Here is a 21,025-nt window from a genome sequence, read left to right as displayed (position 1 = left end):
TCTCTTCACTTGAACTTGTGAGTGGCTCGCCCCACTCCTAAAAAAGGAGACCCCTCGTTCCTGTTATTGCTAGTCGGAGAGTGTCGTGATCGTGCTGGTTTGGAGACTGCATTACGTCTCTCCCAATATGATCCTGGTAATCTCGGCGGAGTGCCAACTGGTCCATCTCTCTCTCTTATTTGGACTGATGTTTCTTCTTTTCTGCAATATTGTCTCTGTCCAGCATCTCTCCGACGATAGACCCGTTGGGGGAGAGGTCTATCCTGTATATTACCACTATTTTCCTCCCTTTCCGTGATGTTCCTACTAACGCCTTGATTTCGTAATCCTGTTTGGTTCTTTCTATTTAACCCACTTCTCTTCTGAATAGTGGAGTTAAGGTTGTTCGGAGTATCTGTAGATACTCTCTGTTCTGCTTTCTGTCTTCCATTACGGTCCCTATTGAATTTCTTTACTTTTCTTTCCATCAATATCTTTTCATTCCTCTTTAAATTGACCTCAATCCTGCTTTCAAACGTTTTGTATTCCTGAGTGTCTATAAAACGTGCTGTCAAATTTTTTTGAGATGTAATTGCCTCCTCCAGTTTACTTAATTCTTTCCTTCTATCGTCTATGATTAATTTTATAAGTGAGAAGGAACAAGTTTGTAATATTTTATCCCAACAGCACGTTTTATAGACACTCAGGAATACAAAACGTTTGAAAGCAGGATTGAGGTCAATTTAAAGAGGAATGAAAAGATATTGATGGAAAGAAAAGTAAAGAAATTCAATAGGGACCGTAATGGAAGACAGAAATCAGAACAGAGAGTATCTACAGATACTCCGAACAACCTTAACTCCACTATTCAGAAGAGAAGTGTGTTAAATAGAAAGAACCAAACAGGATTACGAAATCAAGGAGGTAGTAGGAACATCAAGGAAAGGGAGGAAAATAGTGGTAATATACAGGATAGACCTCTCCCCCAAAGGGTCTATCGTCGGAGAGATGCTGGACAGAGACAATATTGCAGATAAGAAGAAACATCAGTCCAAATAAGAGAGAGAGATGGACCAGGTGGCACTCCGCCGAGATTACCAGGATCATATTGGGAGAGACGTAATGCAGTCTCCAAACCAGCACGATCACGACACTCTCCGACTAGCAATAACAGGAACGAGGGGTCTCCTTTTTTAGGAGTGGGGCGAGCCACTCACAAGTTCAAGTGAAGAGAAGGGGCTGTAGAGGTGGGAAACCTAAAAAAAAGACCAAGAAAGAAAACTAACAGATCTAGAAGAAGGGGGTCAATAACTACTGAGGGAGAGAATGAGGAAAGGACATGTGATAGGAGAGAGGGCACAGTTAAAATTTTCAATTTGAGTAGCCATATTTTAGCTAAGGAAGAAATATCCGTTTTGGTAAAGGGACTCAAATTTGCCCCGTCTGTTCCTATGAATAGGTTCTCCACCTTCGTAGACCTCAACAGGTTTGTTAGAAAATTAACCTTGAAACGTTTTTTTATTAATAAGGAAGGTAATGAACAGCTACCCCGTTTAGGCCGAAATCGGTCTTCTATCCGGTTCATATGAAGGGTAAATATATTGATACCTTCTATGATTTGGTCCATCAGGATCTTAGAGAATTACCTGATGGGAAAATAAACCACAATATGTCCTGGAAAGAAAGATGAGCTTTAAAATCCCTCAAGGAAAATACAGACTTGGTCATTAAGCCTGCCGATAAGGGGGGAGGGGTGGTGGTCCTCAATAAACATATGTATGAGGAAGAAGTGTTACGACAGGTGGGAGATCAGGAGACATATGTTAAATTTAAAAAAAGACCCCACGCAAGAGATCTTGGATAAGTTACAAGGTTTACTAAATAGGTATCTAGAACAGAATATCCTAGAGGAAAAGGAATATAAATTCTTATTCAATGAGGAACCGGCCATTCCAATAATTTATATTTTACCCAAAATACACAAAGACCCACCTAGACCACCAGGGAGGCCAATTGTCTCTGGGATAAATTCTGTGACTTGTAATTTGTCTGAATATCTAGATTTTCACCTGCAGCCGCTGGTATTGAAGAACAGGTCTCACCTAAAGGATACCACTGATTTTTTTTAATCTACTAACCGCTATATCCTGGGAAGACGACTATATTATGGTAACGGCGGATGTGAGGTCGCTGTATACTATGATAAACCATCAGGATGGCATTACAGCCATTAAAGTAGCTGTAGAAAAAAGTGATTTACCGAGTGGAAAGCAAAATTTTATATTGGAAGGAGTAGAGTTCATTTTAAACAACAACTATTTCCATTTTAAGGATACTTTCTATCTGCAGAAGGTGGGCACGGCCATGGGCACCAGGTTCGCTCCAAGTTATGCCAACCTCTTCATGGGGTTGTGGGAAGATCTTCATATTTGGGATAACAATCCCTTTGGAGCGAACCTGGTGTCCTGGGCAAGATATATAGACGATGTGTTTTTTATATGGAAGGGTGATGGTAATTTATTGAAAGAATTCTGTGAATATCTGAACCAGAACTCTGTTAACATTTCCTTCACCTTTGAAATGAGTAATGAGGAATTACATTTTTTGGATGTTACGGTGTACCCGAAGGATGGTTCATTACAGACCAAAAACTACAGAAAACCCACCGATTCCAGAGCCTACTTAAAACAAAATAGTTGCCATCATCCAGACTGGCTGGGGTCCATTCCATGCGGCCAATTACGCCGTTTGCGTAGAAACTGCACGGAAACTAACATCTTTGAAGAACAAGTGACTGAAATGCAGGATAACTTTGTTGCGTCGGGGTACAATCTAGACACAATCAAAGATACCACAAACAAAATAGGCAAAATTGCAAGGACGGATTTACTGCATAAGAGGACCAAACCCAAAGCACAATCGACCCCATATGAATGGGCCTTCATTACGTCCTTCAATAGTCAATATAGAGATCTGGAAAAAATATTAAAAAAGCATTGGGGGATATTAAAAAGAGATCCCATTGTGGGGGATAAACTCCCTAACAAACCCAAATGCATTTATAGAAGGGCCCCTAATTTAGGTAGTACTTTGGTTAGGGGTGCCTTGCCCCCAACAAAATCCATGCCTACCATCAAATCTAAGGTTTTTTTTCTATGCGGTATGTGCATGGGGTGCCGCACCATAAGAGATGATGGAAATAACAAAACCAGTGATATTACCATCAACAAGAAGAAATTTCATGTTGCAGAGTTTATAACCTGCAACACAAAAAATGTGGTGTATGCTATAGAGTGCACATGTGGGCTATTTTACATTGGGAGGACCTCAAGACCCCTAAAGGTTCGGATAAGTGAACACCTGCGCAATATAAGAAACGGCCCTATCAGATCACTTTTGTAAGTTTCACCAGAAATCTACCTCTGCAATAAAAAGATTTTTAGGTCTACAGTGGGTTAAGGGCCACTGGAGACAGAGAGATCTCTCGACTCAGTTGGCTAAGGCTGAATTGAAGCAGATATATGAGCTAGGCACTTTACAACCAGGTGGGCTCAACCTGGAGTTCGAAATTAAATGGTTCTTATAAAATCTTTTTATTCTTCTATCTGTTTCACTAGATGGTGCTCTTTCTTCTTGATTTTATTGTATAAAATTGTGATTGGTGGTCATTGCATAGAGATGGATTTTGCACTATGCATGCACTTTTGGAAAATATGATATGCACCTTGACACTTTAGTTACCCGTGCCGATATTAATTATAATCATTTTTATTCATTGTATTAATTACTTTGTTTTAACATCTTCCTCCTATGATGTGCCTGTCTCAATCAACACACCAAGGGGACTTGTCACGAATGACACTGTTATAAATATACCTCCGTCACTATGGGAGACACGCAGGACCGCGTTGCCATGGATACAGACTCATATGCTAACATCCGGCCGGCCACATAGAGTAACGGTCGTGGAAGAGAAGGGGAGTTAAGAGATGCCGGAAGTCGGAGGCAGGAAGTGACGGCGAGGCGCGGAAAAGGCTCATGGGACTTGTAGGCAATTATCTGTATAGGAGCCACCTGCGCCCGCCTCACGACCATTGGTAGCAATTCATTTAAATAACGAAGGACAGGGAAAGAGTTTTATTCTGCTGGATGCCTTGACAAAGACCCGCAAAGGGTAGAAACGCGTTGGCTTCTATATCCAAGGGGACACCGTGTGCATTTGAAAACATACCAGAAGACCGAGGAAGCTACAGCTGCAGTTGCCGTGGAAAACAAATCCTCATGCTCTTAGAACTGCCGTGAGACAGTTCTTACTTACTGCTGGTAATGACGCACTTTGGATTCTCTGCACCTTGGATACCATGCACTGATTGTTTTATTATTCTGTTGTTATATGTGATTGTATATTAAATTTTTAAACGGTACATCACTATATGCATTTTTTCTTTGTTATATAACATTGAAAATCATCCGGAGGAATTCTGTACTACAGTCGGTCCCTCCATATGGGCGCTTGTATGTATTATTACAATTTGTTGCAGTTTACTTGAGATCTTTTCTCTTGGTGGAGGTATATATGAGAGTTACCTCTGTGTGATTTGTACATTTAATTAGCTGCCTATTTCTAGAGCGCACTGATAATTATCCAATCCCTAGGTCTTCAAGACACAGCCCTTTTTTAGTTCCTATCCTACCTATCTAATCGCTCCTTCAGTGTCCGCTTCTCTGAATCCACCTCCTCTTCGCTACCTTGATCAGTTGGAGTACCGTAAGGCTCTGTTTTAGGTCCTCTGCTTTTCTCAATCTATACCTCATCTTTTGGTAAACTAATCAGCTCTTTTGGATTTCAGTATTATCTGTACGCAGATGATACTCAAATCTACCTATCCTCCGAGATTTGTCACCATCTGTGTTGGTCCGTGTCACTGAATGCCTTTCTGCCGTTTCATCTTGGATGTCATCTCGCCACCTCAAACTTAATATTTCAAAGCAGAGTTAATTCTATTTCCACCGGCCAATAGTAGTTACCAACTTGATATCGCCATCACTGTTGAGAACTCGACAATCAATCCTACCCCACAACCTCGCTGCCTAGGTGTCATCCCAGACTCTGAACTGTCCTTTGTTCCCTACATTCAATCTGTCTCAGAATTATGTTGCATGCATCTAAGAAACATATCCAAAATATGACCATACCTTCTTACACAAGACACTGCAAAAACTGTAATCCATGCTCTCATTATCTTCCGCATTGGTTATTGCAATAGTCTTCTTACTGGTCTTATCATAAAGAGTCTCTCACCACTACAATCCATTCTAAATACAGCTTCCAGGTTAATCTTCCTCGCAAGACGTTCATCGACTGCAGATCCGCTCTGTCAGTGCCTCCATTGGTTACCTGTGTTCTACCGTATTCAATATAAAATACTTTCTCTTACGTCCTAGAGGATGCTGGGGTCCACATTAGTACCATGGGGTACAGACTGGTCCACTAGGAGTCACTGGCACTTTAAGAGTTTGAGAGTGTGGGCTGGCTCCTCCCTCTATGCCCCTCCTACCAGACTCAGTTTAGAAAATGTGCCGGAGGAGCCGGTCACAGCTAGGGGAGCTCTACAGAGTTTATTTATTAAAAGTTTATTTTAGAGTTTATTATTTTACAGGGAGGCTGCTGGCAACAGCCTCCCTGCTGCGTGGGACTAAGGAGGGGAGTAGTGTCTGCCCTGTGGGGTCTGAGCCACTATCTCCGCTGACAGGACACTGTGCTCCTGAGGGGGTCGAACGTTCCCCGCCACAGGGGATCGCTCACCCTGGCAGCATGCCGCCACCCCCTTACAGAGCCAGAAGATCAGTGGCGAGTCAGTCACCGGCCCCCCCAGCAAGAGGGGAGCCGGTGTGAAGATGGCGGCAACAGGGTGTGGCGCGCAGTACTAACTACGCTCCGGGGCACAGCGGTAGCAGTTTGTTCCGGTTCTGTTAGCTCAGGACCCCCTTCTGTAGGTTCCCAAAAACGTGTTCTTGCCCAGATTATGCAAGATGACACGGATACCGATTCTGACATGGCAGACAGTGATGGGCATGTGCTCAAGGGGGCCGCATTTCTTACTAAAAGGGTGCAGTTGATGATAGAGGCTATCAGGGATGTGTTGAATATTGCTGATACAACACCTGAGCAGGTTATGGAGGCTTACTACACTGACCATAAGAAAGCCTCGCTAACCTTCCCTGTGTCCAAAGAATTAAATGCTATTTTTGAAAAAGCTTGTGAAAACCCGGAGAAAAAATTCCAGATCCCTAGAAAGGTTCTGGAGGATAGGAAAAAGTGGGAAAACCCACCCATAGTGGACGCGTCTGTATCCAGACTCTCGAAAAAGTTGGTTTTACCTGTACCAGGATATACCGCCTTAAAGGAGCCGGCTGATCGCAAAATTGATACTACGCTCAAATCCATATACACGGCTTCAGGGGCGATACTACGTCCTGCTGTTGTCTGTGCATGGATTTCCAAAGCTATAGTAAAATGGTCAGGTACGTTTATTGAGTATTTGGATACAATGGATAAAAGTGACGTTGAATTGTTTTTACGCAACATTCAGGATTCTGCAGGTTTTATGGTGGAATCCATGAAAGACCTGGGTTCAATGGCTGCAGGAATATCTTCCATGTCGGTCTCGGCTCGTTGAGGTTTGTGGCTGCGCTAGTGGTCTGCCGACGCGGAATCCAGGAGAGGTGTGGAGACCCTACCCTACACAGCACCTGTTTTAAACATATCCAACCCTTAAATCTTCAAATTTTAAGAAAAGAAAAAAAAAAATTTTTTCCCCATGTGCTTCCCGCAATTTTTGATGTCACGTCCGGTCCGGAAGTCCCGGAAGTTCCGTTTTTTCCAGATGGGAACAATAAAGTTTTACTATAAATAAACGACCTTTAAACCAAGCAACCAACTTGAAAAAGTGCTCTGAACAGCACGAAACGCGTTGGTGGACAAGTGGTATCACAGACCAGAACATCTACGCCGCTTTGCGGACTCGAACTGACGTCGCTATTTCCGGCTTTTCTACAACATCCTTCTCCCGCTGGACGCAGCGGTGAGAGCCGCGACTCACAAAGCCGGCCACGGACAGCCCTCACAGCGATACCAACGGCTGAGGAATCCCCGTGGGTAAGTTAGGGACAGTTAGATTCCGGACTTTTACATCTATATCTGGATACCACCAACCTAACCATTTATCAAAAGAGCTGTAAACAGAAGTTTTTAAGTATTAATCATTATTCTTTTTTACAGGTGCCACACTCACTTTCTACACGCATAATTTAGCGCTCGTTTTAAACCTACGATTATCCATTTTATCTGAGCTGCTTTTACATTAGCGCAGACAACATTTTTTTGATTTTACTCCTACCCTACACAGGTTAGGCTCTCTTTGGGGAAGCGTTGGATGCGTTGATCTCCACGGCTACAGCGGGTAAGTCACCTTTTCTTCCCTCAGCTGCACCTACTATGAAGAAACCTTTTTCTTCAGCTGCATCACAGTCCTTTCGAGTTACTAAACCAAGAAAGGCCAAACCGTCAAACACCTTCTTTAGAGGTGGTCGACCAAAATCCAAGAAACCTGCTGCTGCGGGTTTCCAGGAACAGAAGCCTGCTTCTAGTACTCCAAAGTCCTCAGCATGACGGAGGACCGCGCGGCCTGGAGGTAGGGCCGGTGGGGGCGAGACTCAGACATTTCAGTCACATCTGGGTGTCGTCCGGCCTGGATCTTTGCATACTAGATATTGTGTCCCAGGGGTACTGGTTGGAATTTCAAGATCTCCCTCCTCACCGGTTCTTCAAATCTGGCTTGCCAGCTCTGCCGGCAGACGGGGCTACCCTACAGGGAGCCATCCAGAAGTTGGTGGAGGCACAGGTTATTGTACCAGTCCCTCCCCAGATGCAAAACAAAGGTTACTATTCAAACCTTTCGTGGTTCCGAAACCGGATGGCTCGGTCAGGCCCATTCTGAACTTAAAATCACTAAACCCCTTTCTGAGGGAGTTCAAGTTCAAAATGGAGTCTCTAAGGGCAGTGATATAAGGTCTGGAGGAGGGGGAATTCCTGGTATCCCGGATATCAAGGATGCTTACCTCCACATTCCGATTTGGCTGCCGCATCAAGCTTATCTCCGGTTTGCACTGTTGGACTGTCATTTTCAGTTCCAGGCCCTGCCATTCGGCCTCTCCACAGCACCGACGGTATTCACCAAGGTGATGGGGGAAATGATGGTTCTCTACGCAGACAAGGGGTGAACATAATTCTATATCTGCACGATCTGCTGATAAATGCATCGTCCAAGGAGAAGCTATTACGGTCCACAGCTCTTAAGACCCAGCTTCTCAGGGAACATGGTTGGATCCTGAATCTTCCAAAATCACATTTGGAACCAACCAGGAGGTTATCCTTTCTGGGAATGATCCTCGACACGGAAGTGCAGAGGGTGTTTTTCCAGAGGAAAAAGCGTTGGTGATGCAAACAATGGTACGGGATGTCCTCAAGCCAGCCCGGGTGTCGATTCATCAGTGCATTCGCCTTCTGGGGAAGATGGTGGCCTCTTATGAGGCTCTCCAGTACGGGAGGTTTCAAGCTCGGTCCTTCCAACTGGATCTCCTGGACAAGTGGTCAGGATCCCATCTACACATGCACCAGAGAATACCTCTGTTGCCAAAGGCCAGAATTTCACTCCTCTGGTGGTTGCAATTACCTCACCTTCTGGAGGGCCTCAGGTTTGGGATTCAGGACTGGGTCCTTCTAACCACGGATGCAAGTCTCTGGAGCTGGGGCGCAGTCACTCAAGGGGAAACCTTCCAAGGAAGGTGGTCAAGTCTGGAAGCCAGCCTGCCCATAAACATTCTGGATTTAAGAGCCGTCTACAATGGTCTTCTCCAAGTGGCCCATCTTCTGAGAAATCGGGCCATTCAAGTGCAGTCGGACAATGTAACGACAGTGGCTTACATTAACCGAGAGGGCGGAACAAAGAGCAGAACTGCAATGTCAGAGGTAACAAGAATCATCCTCTGGGCAGAAAAACATGCATGGACGCTGTCCGCGATCTTCATTCCGGGAGTAGACAACTGGGTAGCAGACTTCCTCAGCAGACACGACCTCTACACAGGGGAGTGGGGACTCCATCCGGAGGTGTTGAAGGAGCTAGCAGATCTTTGGGGCGTACCCCAGATCGACATGATGGCCTCTCATCTCAACAAGAAGCTTCGCCGGTATTGTTCCAGGTCGAGAGACCCGCAAGCAGTGGCGGTGGATGCCCTAGTGACTCCGTGGGTGTTCCAGTTGGTGTACATGTTTCCTCCACTTCCACTCATTCCAAGAGTTCTCAAACTCGTAAATAGAACAAGAGTTCAGGCAATCCCCATTGCTCCGAACTGGCCAATAAGGGCTTGGCACGCGGATCATCTGGATCTACTGCTAGAAGAGCCGAGGCCTCTTCCTCTTCAGGAGGACCTACTGCAGCAGGGGCCGTTCGCTTATCCAGACTTACCGCGGCTACGTTTGGCGGCATGGAGGTTGAACGCCAGATACTAACTCGGAAGGGCATTCCGAACAAGGTTATTCCTACCCTGATGCAGGCTAGGAAAGGAGTAACGTCAAAACATTACCATGGTATTTGGAAAAAATATGTATTTTGGTGTGAGTCCAAGAATTTTCCTGCGGTGAAGTTTCAAGTGGGACGGTTTCTCCTCTTCCTGCAAGCAGGTGTGGCTATGGGCCTGAGGTTAGGATCCATAAAGGTCCAGATTTCGGCCCTATCCATTTTCTTCCAGAAACAGTTGGCTGCCCTCCCTGAGGTTCAGACTTTTTTGAAGGGAGTTCTGCACATCCAACCTCCCTTTGTACCGCCTACGGCGCCCTGGGATCTCAACGTGGTGTTGCAGTTCCTCCAGTCGGACTGGTTTGAACCTCCTACAGGAGGTTGAGGTCAAGTTTCTCACGTCGAAGGCTGTCACTTTGTTGGCCTTAGCTTCTGCTAGACGTGTGTCGTAGTTGGGGGCTTTGTAATGTAAAAGCCCATACTTGATCTTCCATGAAGATAAAGCTGTAGAGTTGCGACTTACTCCTCAATTTCATCAAAGTCCTTGGATGTTGTAAGGGCTCTAAAGATCTATGTGATGAGGACTGCTTGTCACAGAAAGTTGGACTCTGTTTGTCCTGTATGATCCCAAGAAAATTGGGTGTCCTGCTTCTACGCAGACTATCTCTTGCTGGATCAGGTTCACTATCCAGCATGCGTATTCTACGGCAGGCTTGCCGTGTCCTACGTCTGTTAAGGCCCACTCTACTCGTAAGGTGGGTTCTTCTTGGGCGGCTGCCCGGGGTGTCTGCATTACAACTCTGCCGAGCAGCTACTTGGTCGGGGGTTGAACACGTTCCCAAAGTTATACAAGTTCGATACTTTGGCCTCTGAGGACCTAAAGTCAATCTGTTCTGCAGGAGCCTCCGCACTCTCCCTCCCGTTCTGGGAGCTTTGGTACATCCTCATGGTACTAATGTGGACCCCAGCATCCTCTAGGACGTAAGAGAAAATAAGATTTTAATTACCTACTGGTAAATCCTTTTCTCGTAGTCCGTAGAGGATGCTGGGCGCCCGCCCAGCGCTTCGTAATCCTGCAGTGGTTATTTAGTTCAGTACTGCTTAGTTCTTGGGAAGTACGGTTTTGTTTGGTAAGTAATCCTGTTCAGCCGTTGCTGATATTTCAAGCTAGTTAGCTTGGTTTGCCTTGTGTGTGAAGTGGTGTGAATCTCGCCACTATCTGTGTAAAATCCTTCTCTCGACGATGTCCGTCTCCTCGTCACAGTTTCTAGACGTAGTCCGGTAGGAGGGGCATAGAGGAAGGAGCCAGCCCACACTCTCAAACTCTTAAAGTGCCAATAGCTCCTAATGGACCCGTCTACTAATGTGGACCCCAGCATACTTTACGGACTACGAGAAAAGGATTTACCGGTAGGTGATTAAAATCCTATTTTTGCTCACACACAAGGCCATTAACCAAACTACACCTATGTACATATCTTCGCTTATCTCAAAATGTATTGCACCCCGGCCTCTTCACTCTTCACAAGATCTACATCTCTCATCCACGCTCATTATTTGCTCCCATTCATGATCGCAGGACTTTCTTCGGGCTGCACCCACTCTGTGGAATGCCCTACAATGCACAATCAGACTCTTCCCTAGTCTCCAAACCTTCAAATGTTCCCTGAAAACTCACCTTTTCAGGCTAGCTTATCACATTCCAGAACCGCTCACTCAACCTTCATAAGCTTTCCTATCCAGTTGCATCTCGACTGTACAGTCCACACATATTTTTTCACATATTTTCTCTTTCTTCACTTCCCCAGGCCAACATCACTGTGTGACTTTATCATACAGTCCACCAAGAACCTTTGCAATCTGGTAGACCGTTATGCAATAGAGCACCTATCCTTGTGCATCAATGCCTTTTTCCCTATAGATGGTAAACTTGCAAACAGGGTATTCCTACCTCTATGACTGTTTGTTTGTTATTACCCTGTTTTGTTTGATCATTGTTTCCAATTGTAAAGTGCAACAGAATATTCTGCACTATGGCCCTCATTCCGAGTTGTTCGCTCGGTATTTTTCATCGCATCGCAGTGAAAATCCGCTTAGTACGCATGCGCAATGTTCGCACTGCGACTGCGCCAAGTAACTTTACTATGAAGAAAGTAATTTTACTCACGGATTTTTCTTCGCTCCGGCGATCGTAATGTGATTGACAGGAAATGGGTGTTACTGGGCGGAAACACGGCGTTTCAGGGGCGTGTGGCTGAAAACGCTACCGTTTCCGGAAAAAACGCAGGAGTGGCCGGGGAAACGGTGGGAGTGCCTGGGCGAACGCTGGGTGTGTTTGTGACGTCAACCAGGAACGACAAGCACTGAAATGATCGCACAGGCAGAGTAAGTCTGGAGCTACTCAGAAACTGCTAAGTAGTTAGTAATCGCAATATTGCGAATACATCGGTCGCAATTTTAAGAAGCTAAGATTCACTCCCAGTAGGCGGCGGCTTAGCGTGTGTAACTCTGCTAAATTCGCCTTGCGACCGATCAACTCGGAATGAGGGCCTATATAAGAAACTTAATAAATAATATTACTCTGTTTCACTAAGGCTCAGTAGCATATAACGTGCAACTATGAATAAACTTTGCTACATTGAAGATAGACATTTTTAAATAAAAACACAGAATAAACACATGAGAGGATATAAAAATATATACAGGCAGTTAGTGGGCATTGGTAAGCAGAAGGTGCAGATACGATGGGTAAGTATATTGCCTTAATGGCATAGGGCCGGCTGGAGACCTGCTACCGTCTGATGTTGGACAAAATACTTGGTCCCATTTACTGTACTCCTATCCACCGCGTTTTGACCTCAGATGGGGTCTTTTTCAAGGTAGGAGAGTGAATGAACTACTGTATGGTGCTCTTAAATCTTCCTGGACCGGATGTTAATCTTGCGTCCAGGAAGTAACTATATTATGTGCACTGGACTGCTGATCAGTTTCGGCTCTATCAGATTCCTTTACGGTTGCCATAGTGACATGATGCACATCTGCTACAGTATGTCCGTGCAGACACAAGGCTTGCTGAAAGAAGTTCTGGCTTTATCAGAGTCTCCTCTAGTAGCTATAGTGACATTGCTGTTTAAATACTTGGGTGATAATAAAACTATTACAGCGATATGCAAACACTGGTGATTCCACTGCAGTTGTCATAGTGACATGCATAAACAACCCCTTATATCAATCGGACACTGGAACATGTATAATTGTAAACAAACTGCGGAGGCACTGCTATAATGACATAACTATAAAACTGATGTAATACACCATCGTATCTACCCCTAAACAGACGCATTATTTAAAAAAAGCTAAATTTCATTAAAATGCAGTGGAGGATTATAGCACACCAATGAAGTCTAATAATACATATCTAAACATACTGCCATTACCTGTTAAATCGTTCTACTAGGCCATACAATAAATGTTGACGGCCCTGTCACTATCTAACTGAGAATTACTCCCTTTCCTGGCGTTGGTCATACAGAAAAATGTCCCAAGTCTTTATACCCTAGACGACAACTCCTCCCAGACTGACAAGAAAACAACACTCCCACATAGCCTTCTTAAGGGAGTTCATAACAGCTGCTCTGTTTGATTAGTTACATGTCTTCAGCTGCCCCAGGCTGCAAGGGAGAAATGCACTGAAGTTAATCAAGCATGTAGGAGAAACCTTTCCTGTTCTCCCAATGCGTGTCTTCCCAGGGCTTAACTGATAAACACACCTGGTTCATTTGTAGCACACTGCCCCTATTGCCACAATTCTTTATATGGTATGTGGTTAAATTACCGGCTGTCGGGATCCCGGCGGTCAGGATACCGATGCCGAAATACCGGCGGTCGGAATACCGTCCCAAGCCCGTTATTCCCACTCGGGTGGTGGTCCACGCCACCACCGAAGGGGGAATATAATAGTGTTGGTTGCCACCGGGCCCGAAGGATGGCGAGGGCAGCAGGCCAGCGAGGGGACATGCTCCGCTCGCTGCCGGGATTCTTGCTGTTGGGTTCCAGGCGTCGGTCTCCTGACCTCCAGGATCCCGACCGCCGGGATCCCATACCTATCCCGTTTATATGCCCTCTCGTGATTTAATCTAAGTAGAGGTTCTGTATTATACACAATTATAATTTCATGAAAGAATCTTGTGGTACTTACCGTATATACTCGAGTATAAGCCGACTTTTTCAGCACTTTTTTTTTTGTGCTGAAAAAGCCACCTCGGCTTATACTCGAGTCAGCGTTAGGAGGGACACGGAGAGCATATCGCGCGGCTCTCCTGTGTCCCTCCTGCATCTCCGGCGGCAGCGGCGTGTGTGTTAAAGGAAGTGCACGAAGCGGCACTTCCTTTAACACACGCCGCTGCCGCCGGAGACGCAGGAGGGACACAGGAGAGCCGCGCGCTGCGCTCTCCGTGTCCCTCCTTCAGAAGACAGCGCGGGAGCGACGGAGGGTAAGTATCTAGCACTGTGGGGCATATCTGGCACTGTGGGGCATATCTGGCACACCTGGCACTGTGGGGCACACCTGGCACTGTGGGGCACACCTGGCACTGTGGGGCATAGCTGGCACTGTGGGGCATAGCTGGCACTGTGGGGCATATCTGACACATCTGGCACTGTGGGGCACATCTGGCACTGTGGGGCACATCTGGCACTGTGGGGCACATCTGGCACTGTGGGGCACATCTGGCACTGTGGGGCACATCTGGCACTGTGGGGCACATCTGGCACTGTGGGGCATATCTGGCACTGTGGGGCATATCTGGTACTGTGGGGCATATCTGGCACTATGAGGTCTGTGTACGGGTAGAGCTGCATTTCCCACCCTAGGCTTATACTCGAGTCAATAAGTTTTCCCAGGTTTTTGTGGTAAAATTAGGTGCCTCGGCTTATATTCGGGTCGACTTATACTCGAGTATATACGATATATCAAATTCATCTACTAGACCAGAGGTTCTCAAATGCGGTCTTCAAGGCACCGCAAAGGTTCAGGTTTTAGGTATATCCATGGCTCGCCACAGAAGATGGTTAAATCAAATTGACTGAGAAGATAATTAAGTCAACTGTGGCCAAGCATGGATAAACTTAAAACCTGGACCGTTGGGGTGCATTGAGAACCGCGTTGGAGAACCTCTGTACTAGACTAAAAAAGGTATATTGCATTTGTGCAAACTCCTGGTTGTGTTTTCTATAGTATTGGGCTACAAATACCATCCTTATGAAAGTAAGTTGCCTTCTTTTGATACTATTGACTTAAAGGCAGTAAATTGAAACAATCTCTTCCTTTATCTTGTTTTCAAGGTAAATACTACATCCCTATATTGTATTCTACTTTCTGATTTGGCTACACAGTAATTAATGTCCACATTAACCCTAAATATAATACAATAGGAATAACTGTGGACTTGATTACCCGCGCAACCTCCTGATAATTGGGGTTCTGCATTGTGTTTGTCTCTTATCTCTTTCTGCCTCAATCCTACCGCATCTCATCTCTATCCCTCTACCACTCCATCTATCATCTGCCCCCTCACCCCTCCCCTTCTCTGTGTCTCTCATCTGTCTGCTTCACCTCTCCCCATGTCTCTCATCTCTATACCCACATCTGTTTCTCAACTGTATTCCCCTCATGTCCTTATTTCCCTGTCTATTATCTCTGTCTCCCCCTATCCTCCACCCCCTCCTTTCCATCTGCTGTCAGTCTCGGAGGCAAAATAAGAACAGGACTGTTAACGCCTGTCAGCAGCTTCTCCCACTACCACCAGCAGACCCCTTGCAGAGGTACTGGCTGCAGGTGCTGACAGAAAGGACCACAGAGTGATTAAATCCGCGGAGAGGATCATTGGCCAACCCTTGCCTAGGTTGGCGGATGTACTCACCGCGAGGAGTCTGTCGAAGGCAACCAAGATGATTAAAGATAAGGGTCGCCCTTGTAATATGTTTTTCTCATGCGTCCTAGAGGATGCTGGGGACACCAAAAGAACCATGGGGTATAGGCTGGATCCGCAGGAGACATGGGCACTTTAAGACTTGGAAAGGGGTGTGCACTGGCTCCTCCCTCTATGCCCCTCCTACAGACTCCAGTTTTAGAATTGTGCCAAGTGAGACTGGACGCACTACAGGGGAGCTCTACTGAGTTTCTCTGAAAATACTTTTTTGTTAGGTTTTTTTATGTTCAGGAAGGCTGCTGGCAACAACCTCCCTGCTTTGTGGGACTGAGGGGAGAGATGTATGACCCACTTCTAGTGATTTTAAGGGCTCTGCTTCTGGCTACAGGGCACCATTTGCTCCTGAGGGTTTGATCGCTGGGTACGCTTAGATGCTCGCTCCCGCAGCCGGCCGTCACCCCCCTTACAGAGCCAGAAGACAGGTGAGTAGAAGAAGAAAGAAGACTTCAGTGACGGCATTCTCCTGAGGTACCGCGAAAGCGGACAGACGCTGCGCGCCAAGCTCCCGCTCACAACACACAGCACTTCTGGGGGGGGGGCGCTCTGGGCAGCTTAAAATACCTCAGTGAAAGTCTGGCAGAGGGGACATTAGTGTACAACACTGTCCTAACCCCCGCCAGTATAATCCATATATAAAAGAGCGGGACGGAAGCGTGCCATTAAGGGGGCGGAGCTTCGTCCCCACAGCTCACTTGGCGCCATTACCTCTCCGCGGGCTGCAGAAACGCTGGTCTTTCCTCACACTGCTGAACAAGTATCAGGGTGCAAAAGGGGGGGGGGGAGGGGGGCAGGTTATTTGGTGCAATATTATATATTGTAAAAAGCGCTACAGGTCTGGGGCATTTCAGTTAACGCTTCTGACCCATTGATTTGGCGCTGGGGTGTGAGCTGGTAAATCCCCTCTGTGTCTCTCTGACAGGCTTCTCTGTGGGTCTGTCCCCTATAAGCCCAGTGTGTCTGTGGGTGTGTATTACACGTGTGTCGACATGTCTGAGGCTGAGTGCTCTTCACAGGAGGAGACTGTATTAGAGACGCAAAAGGCGGTGGGGGTGACCATGTCGACACCGCCGACTCCTGATTGGGTGAATGTATTGAATGCTAATGTAGCTCGTATTAGTAAAAGATTGGACAAGTCTGAGTCTCAGACCCAAGCATGGAAGAAATCTGTGGAAGATATGTTATTACAAGTTCAGGTCCCCTCGGGTCACAGAAAGGTTCGTTTACCCAGTTGGCAGACACAGATACCGACACGGACACTGATTCCAGTGTCGACTATAGTGATTCCAGATTAGATCCTGAATTGGCAAAGAGCATTCAGTACATGATTGTGGCTACTAAAGAGGTATTGCATATCACTGAGGACCCTGCTGTTCCGGATAAAAGGGTCTGTATGTATGAGGAAAAGAAACCTGAAATAACGTTTCCTCCCTCTCATGAACGGAATACTTTATTTGATAAAGTCTGGGAAAGTCCTGACAGAAAATTTCAGATTCCCAAAAGGATTCTGGTGGTTTATCCGTTTCCCACTGGGGATAGGGAAAAGTGGGAGTCACCCCCCATTGTGGACAAGGCCCTATTGCGGTTGTCTAAAAAAAAGGTGTCTCTTCCGTCACCTGACACGGCAGCCCTTAAAGACCCTGCAGATCGTAGGCAGGAAGCTACTTTAAAATCCATTTATACGACCACAGGTACACTACTCAGACTGGTCATTGCCTCTGCGTGGGTGAGTAGTGCTATTGAAAAGTGGGCAGATAACTTGTCATCTGACATAGATACCCTAGATAGGGATAACATCCTCTTGACGCTCGGTTACATCAAGGACGCAGCAGTTTACCTAAAGGAAGCTGCAAGGGATATTGGCCTTTTGGGATCAAAGGCCAATGCCATAGCAGTCTCAGCTAGGCGAGCATTGTGGATTCAATCAGTGGAATGCTGATACTGATTCTAAGAAAAATATGGAATTCCTACCGTACAAAGGTGGTGTCTTGTTTGGTGACGGCCTCGCTGATTTGGTATCTACGGCTACTGCGGGTAAGTCATCATTTTTGCCTTATGTGCCTTCGCAACAAAAGAAGACACACCACTATCAAATGCAGTCCTTTCGGCCCAATAAATACAAGAAAGGGCGAGGTTCTTCCTTCCATGCTGCTAAAGGAAGGGGAAAGGGTAAAAGATCACCAGCCATGACGCTGGGGCTCCTCTGCGGGAGTCTGCACCGGTGGGGGCATGTCTCAAACTCTTCAGTCAGTTCTGGGTTCGTTCGGACCTGGACCCATGGATTTTACAAATAATATCCCAAGGGTACAAACTGGAGTTTCAAGACGTCCCCCCTCACCGATTTTTCAAATCGGCCTTGCCAGTTTCTCTTCCGGACAGGGAGAAAATTTGCAACGCCATACAAAAGTTGTGTCCAAATCAGGTTATAGTCACTGGTTTGAACCACTTAAGACCGTGGAGCTAAAGTATCTCGTGGAAGGTGGTCATGCTATTGGCATTAGCTTCGGCTAGGCGTGTGTCAGAATTGGCGGCTTTGTCATGTGAAAGCCCCTATCTGGTTTTTCATATGGACAGGGCGGAATTGCGGACTCGTCCCCAATTTCTGCCAAAGGTGGTGTCATCTTTTCATTTGAACCAACCTATTGTAGTGCCTGCGGCTACTCGTGACTTGGAGGATTCCAGGTTACTAGATGTAGTCAGGGCTTTGAAGATTTATGTAGCCCGAACGGCTGGAGTCCAGAAAACTGACTCGCTGTTTATCCTTTATGCCCCCAACAAGTTGGGTTCTCCTGCTTCAAAGCAAACCGTTGCCCGCTGGATCTGTAACACGATTCAGCAGGCTCTTGAGTTTGCCCATTCGGTGCTGCAGAGTTATCCGCACTCTCCCGCCCGTTTGGGAGCTTTGGTATAATCCCCATGGTCCTTACGGAGTCCCCAGCATCCACTAGGACGTCAGAGAAAATAAGATTTTACTTACCGGTAAATCTATTTCTCGTAGTCCGTAGTGGATGCTGGGCGCCCGTCCCAAGTGCGGACTTTCTGCAGTACGTGTACATAGTTATTGCTTAATAATGGGTTATGTTATGTTGGCATCCATTGTTGATGCCCTGTTGTTGTTCATACTGTTGACTGGATAAGTTTATCACAAGTTATACGGTGTGATTGGTGTGGCTGGTATGAGTCTTACCCGAGATTCCAAAATCCTTTCCTTATAATGTCTGCTCTTCCGGGCACAGTTTCCTTAACTGAGGTCTGGAGGAGGGGCATAGAGGGAGGAGCCAGTGCACACCAGATAGTACTAAATCTTTCTTTAGAGTGCCCAGTCTCCTGCGGAGCCCGCTATTCCCCATGGTCCTTACGGAGTCCCCAGCATCCACTACGGACTACGAGAAATATATTTACCGGTAAGTAAAATCTTATTTTCATGAAGATAGAGCAGAGTTGAGGACTCTGCAACATTTTCTGCCGAAGGTGGTTTCATCTTTCCACATGAACCAACCTATTGTGGTGCCAGTGGCTACTGTCTCTTTCGTTGAGTCAAAATCTTTGGATGTGGTCAGAGCTCTGAAAATCTATGTCGCCAGAACGGCTCGGGTTAGAAAAACCATAGCTCTGTTTATCCTGAAAGCTCCCAACAAGATTGGGTGTCCTGCTTCCAAACAGACCATTGCACGCTGGATCTGTAACACGATTCAGCATGCTCATTCCACGGCCGGATTGCCATTACCGGAATCGGTGAAGGCCCATTCTACTAGAAAGGTGGGCTCTTCTTGGGCGGCTGCCCGAGGGGTCTCGGCATTGCAACTTTGCCGAGCTGCTACTTGGTCGGGTTTGAACACTTTTGCAAAGTTTTACAAGTTTGATACCCTGGCCGATGACGACGTCGAGTTTGGTCGATCGGTGCTGCAGAGTCATCTGCACTCTCCCGCCCGTTCTAGAGCTTTGGTATTACCCCATGGTTCTTTTGGTGTCCCCAGCATCCTCTAGGACGTATGAGAAAATAGGATTTTAATACCTACCGGTAAATCCTTTTCTCTTAGTCCGTAGAGGATGCTGGGCGCCCATCCCAGTGCGTACTCTTTCTGCAGTTATTAATTCTGGTTACAAGCATGTTGTGTTATGTTTATAGTTAGCCTGTTGCTGACATTGATTCATGCCATTGGCTTGGGTTCTGTTGAATGCCACGTTGTGCGGCGTGTTTGCGGTGTGTGCTGGTATGAATATCACCTTAGTTTAACAATAAATCCTTTCCTCGAAATTTGTCAGTCTCCCTGGGCACAGTTCCTATAATGGAGTCTGGAGGAGGGGCATAGAGGGAGGAGCCAGTGCACACCCCTTTTCAAGTCTTAAAGTGCCCATGTCTCCTGCGGATCCCGTCTATACCCCATGGTTCTTTTGGTGTCCCCAGCATCCTCTACGGACTAAGAGAAAAGGATTTACCGGTAGGTATTAAAATCCTATTTTTCCCTTTTGCCATTGGGGAGACGTTGTAGGTGTTTAAGATGTCGTACCACTAGGTTAAGGAATAGTTTCTTCCCTTCTGTGATTGTTGGTTTGTATTCTCAACTTTGCTAAACTTATGTGATGTATTTTATCTGATGTATATGACATGACAACTGTATGTAATTTTGCTATACATGTCCATGTACAGAGACAATAAATTATTCTTATCTTATCTTGTCCTAACATTGCTTGGGATGAAGATAGAAGTTAGGCTGTGTCTAAAAGTCTGAGGGGAGGAAGTGGCACATTGTTAGAAATTACATAATACACACCCAAACACTGACATAAAATTTTATATTTTTATTGAAATTTACACACGTTATTGTTTCAGTGTACTCTAAAATTAAAGCATAAAACAAACCAATGGAGATTTAAAAAAAAAAAATTGACTCCCCACTTTTTGGGAGATAGAACCACAATCAAAATCAGATACTGTTTATGTTCTTCCCAACACTGTTGCAGAAGTTTCCACAAATGTGTTGCACTTGTAGATAGCATTGCTTTTACCCTCATGCCCAGTTCATCCCAAACCAGCTCGATGGGGTAACTGGCCGTGGGCAAGAATGCGCCTTCCTTTGGTTACCTGCCCTGACCCGTCTGACTGCATGTAGCATTTACCGGTAATTGGAGAGGATGTTACTGCAGCAGCGTAGTTTACATTGCCTTACAGTATATTACTTTACATATTAATCAGCAGCTGGGATTTACTGGTATGAACGGGAATGAGTCTGTGGTAGATGCACATTAGTTTGTCGTTTTCATTATAAATCCTCTATATGTCCAGGTTTTCTGTTGCATACACATAATGGGTTATTCAGTTAGTGCAGTATTTGCACTTTTCTAATTTTTCATTCAACCTATTCAATGCCCGTACCGTTTTTTTCGATCGGTCGAAAGATCCGCCAGTGGCGGAAACCACATGTATCGGCGAATTTGCCGCTGATGCACGTGTTTTGGCGAATTCGTGGGCATTTTTAC

The 21,025-nt window shown here is 45.9% G+C and overlaps 1 protein-coding gene across 1 annotated transcript in view; it reads left to right on the top strand.

Annotated features, from left to right (window-relative positions):
- SNX5 (sorting nexin 5) overlaps positions 1-21,025 on the top strand; it is a 143,333-nt gene that overhangs the window by 85,945 nt on the left and 36,363 nt on the right. The window lies entirely within an intron of this gene.

The sequence above is a fragment of the Pseudophryne corroboree genome, chromosome 4, assembly GCF_028390025.1.
Source record: "Pseudophryne corroboree isolate aPseCor3 chromosome 4, aPseCor3.hap2, whole genome shotgun sequence".
NCBI classification, from domain to species: domain Eukaryota; kingdom Metazoa; phylum Chordata; class Amphibia; order Anura; family Myobatrachidae; genus Pseudophryne; species Pseudophryne corroboree.
The sequence above is the reverse complement of the archived record's forward strand: the minus strand, read 5'-3'. Positions and strand labels throughout refer to the sequence as shown.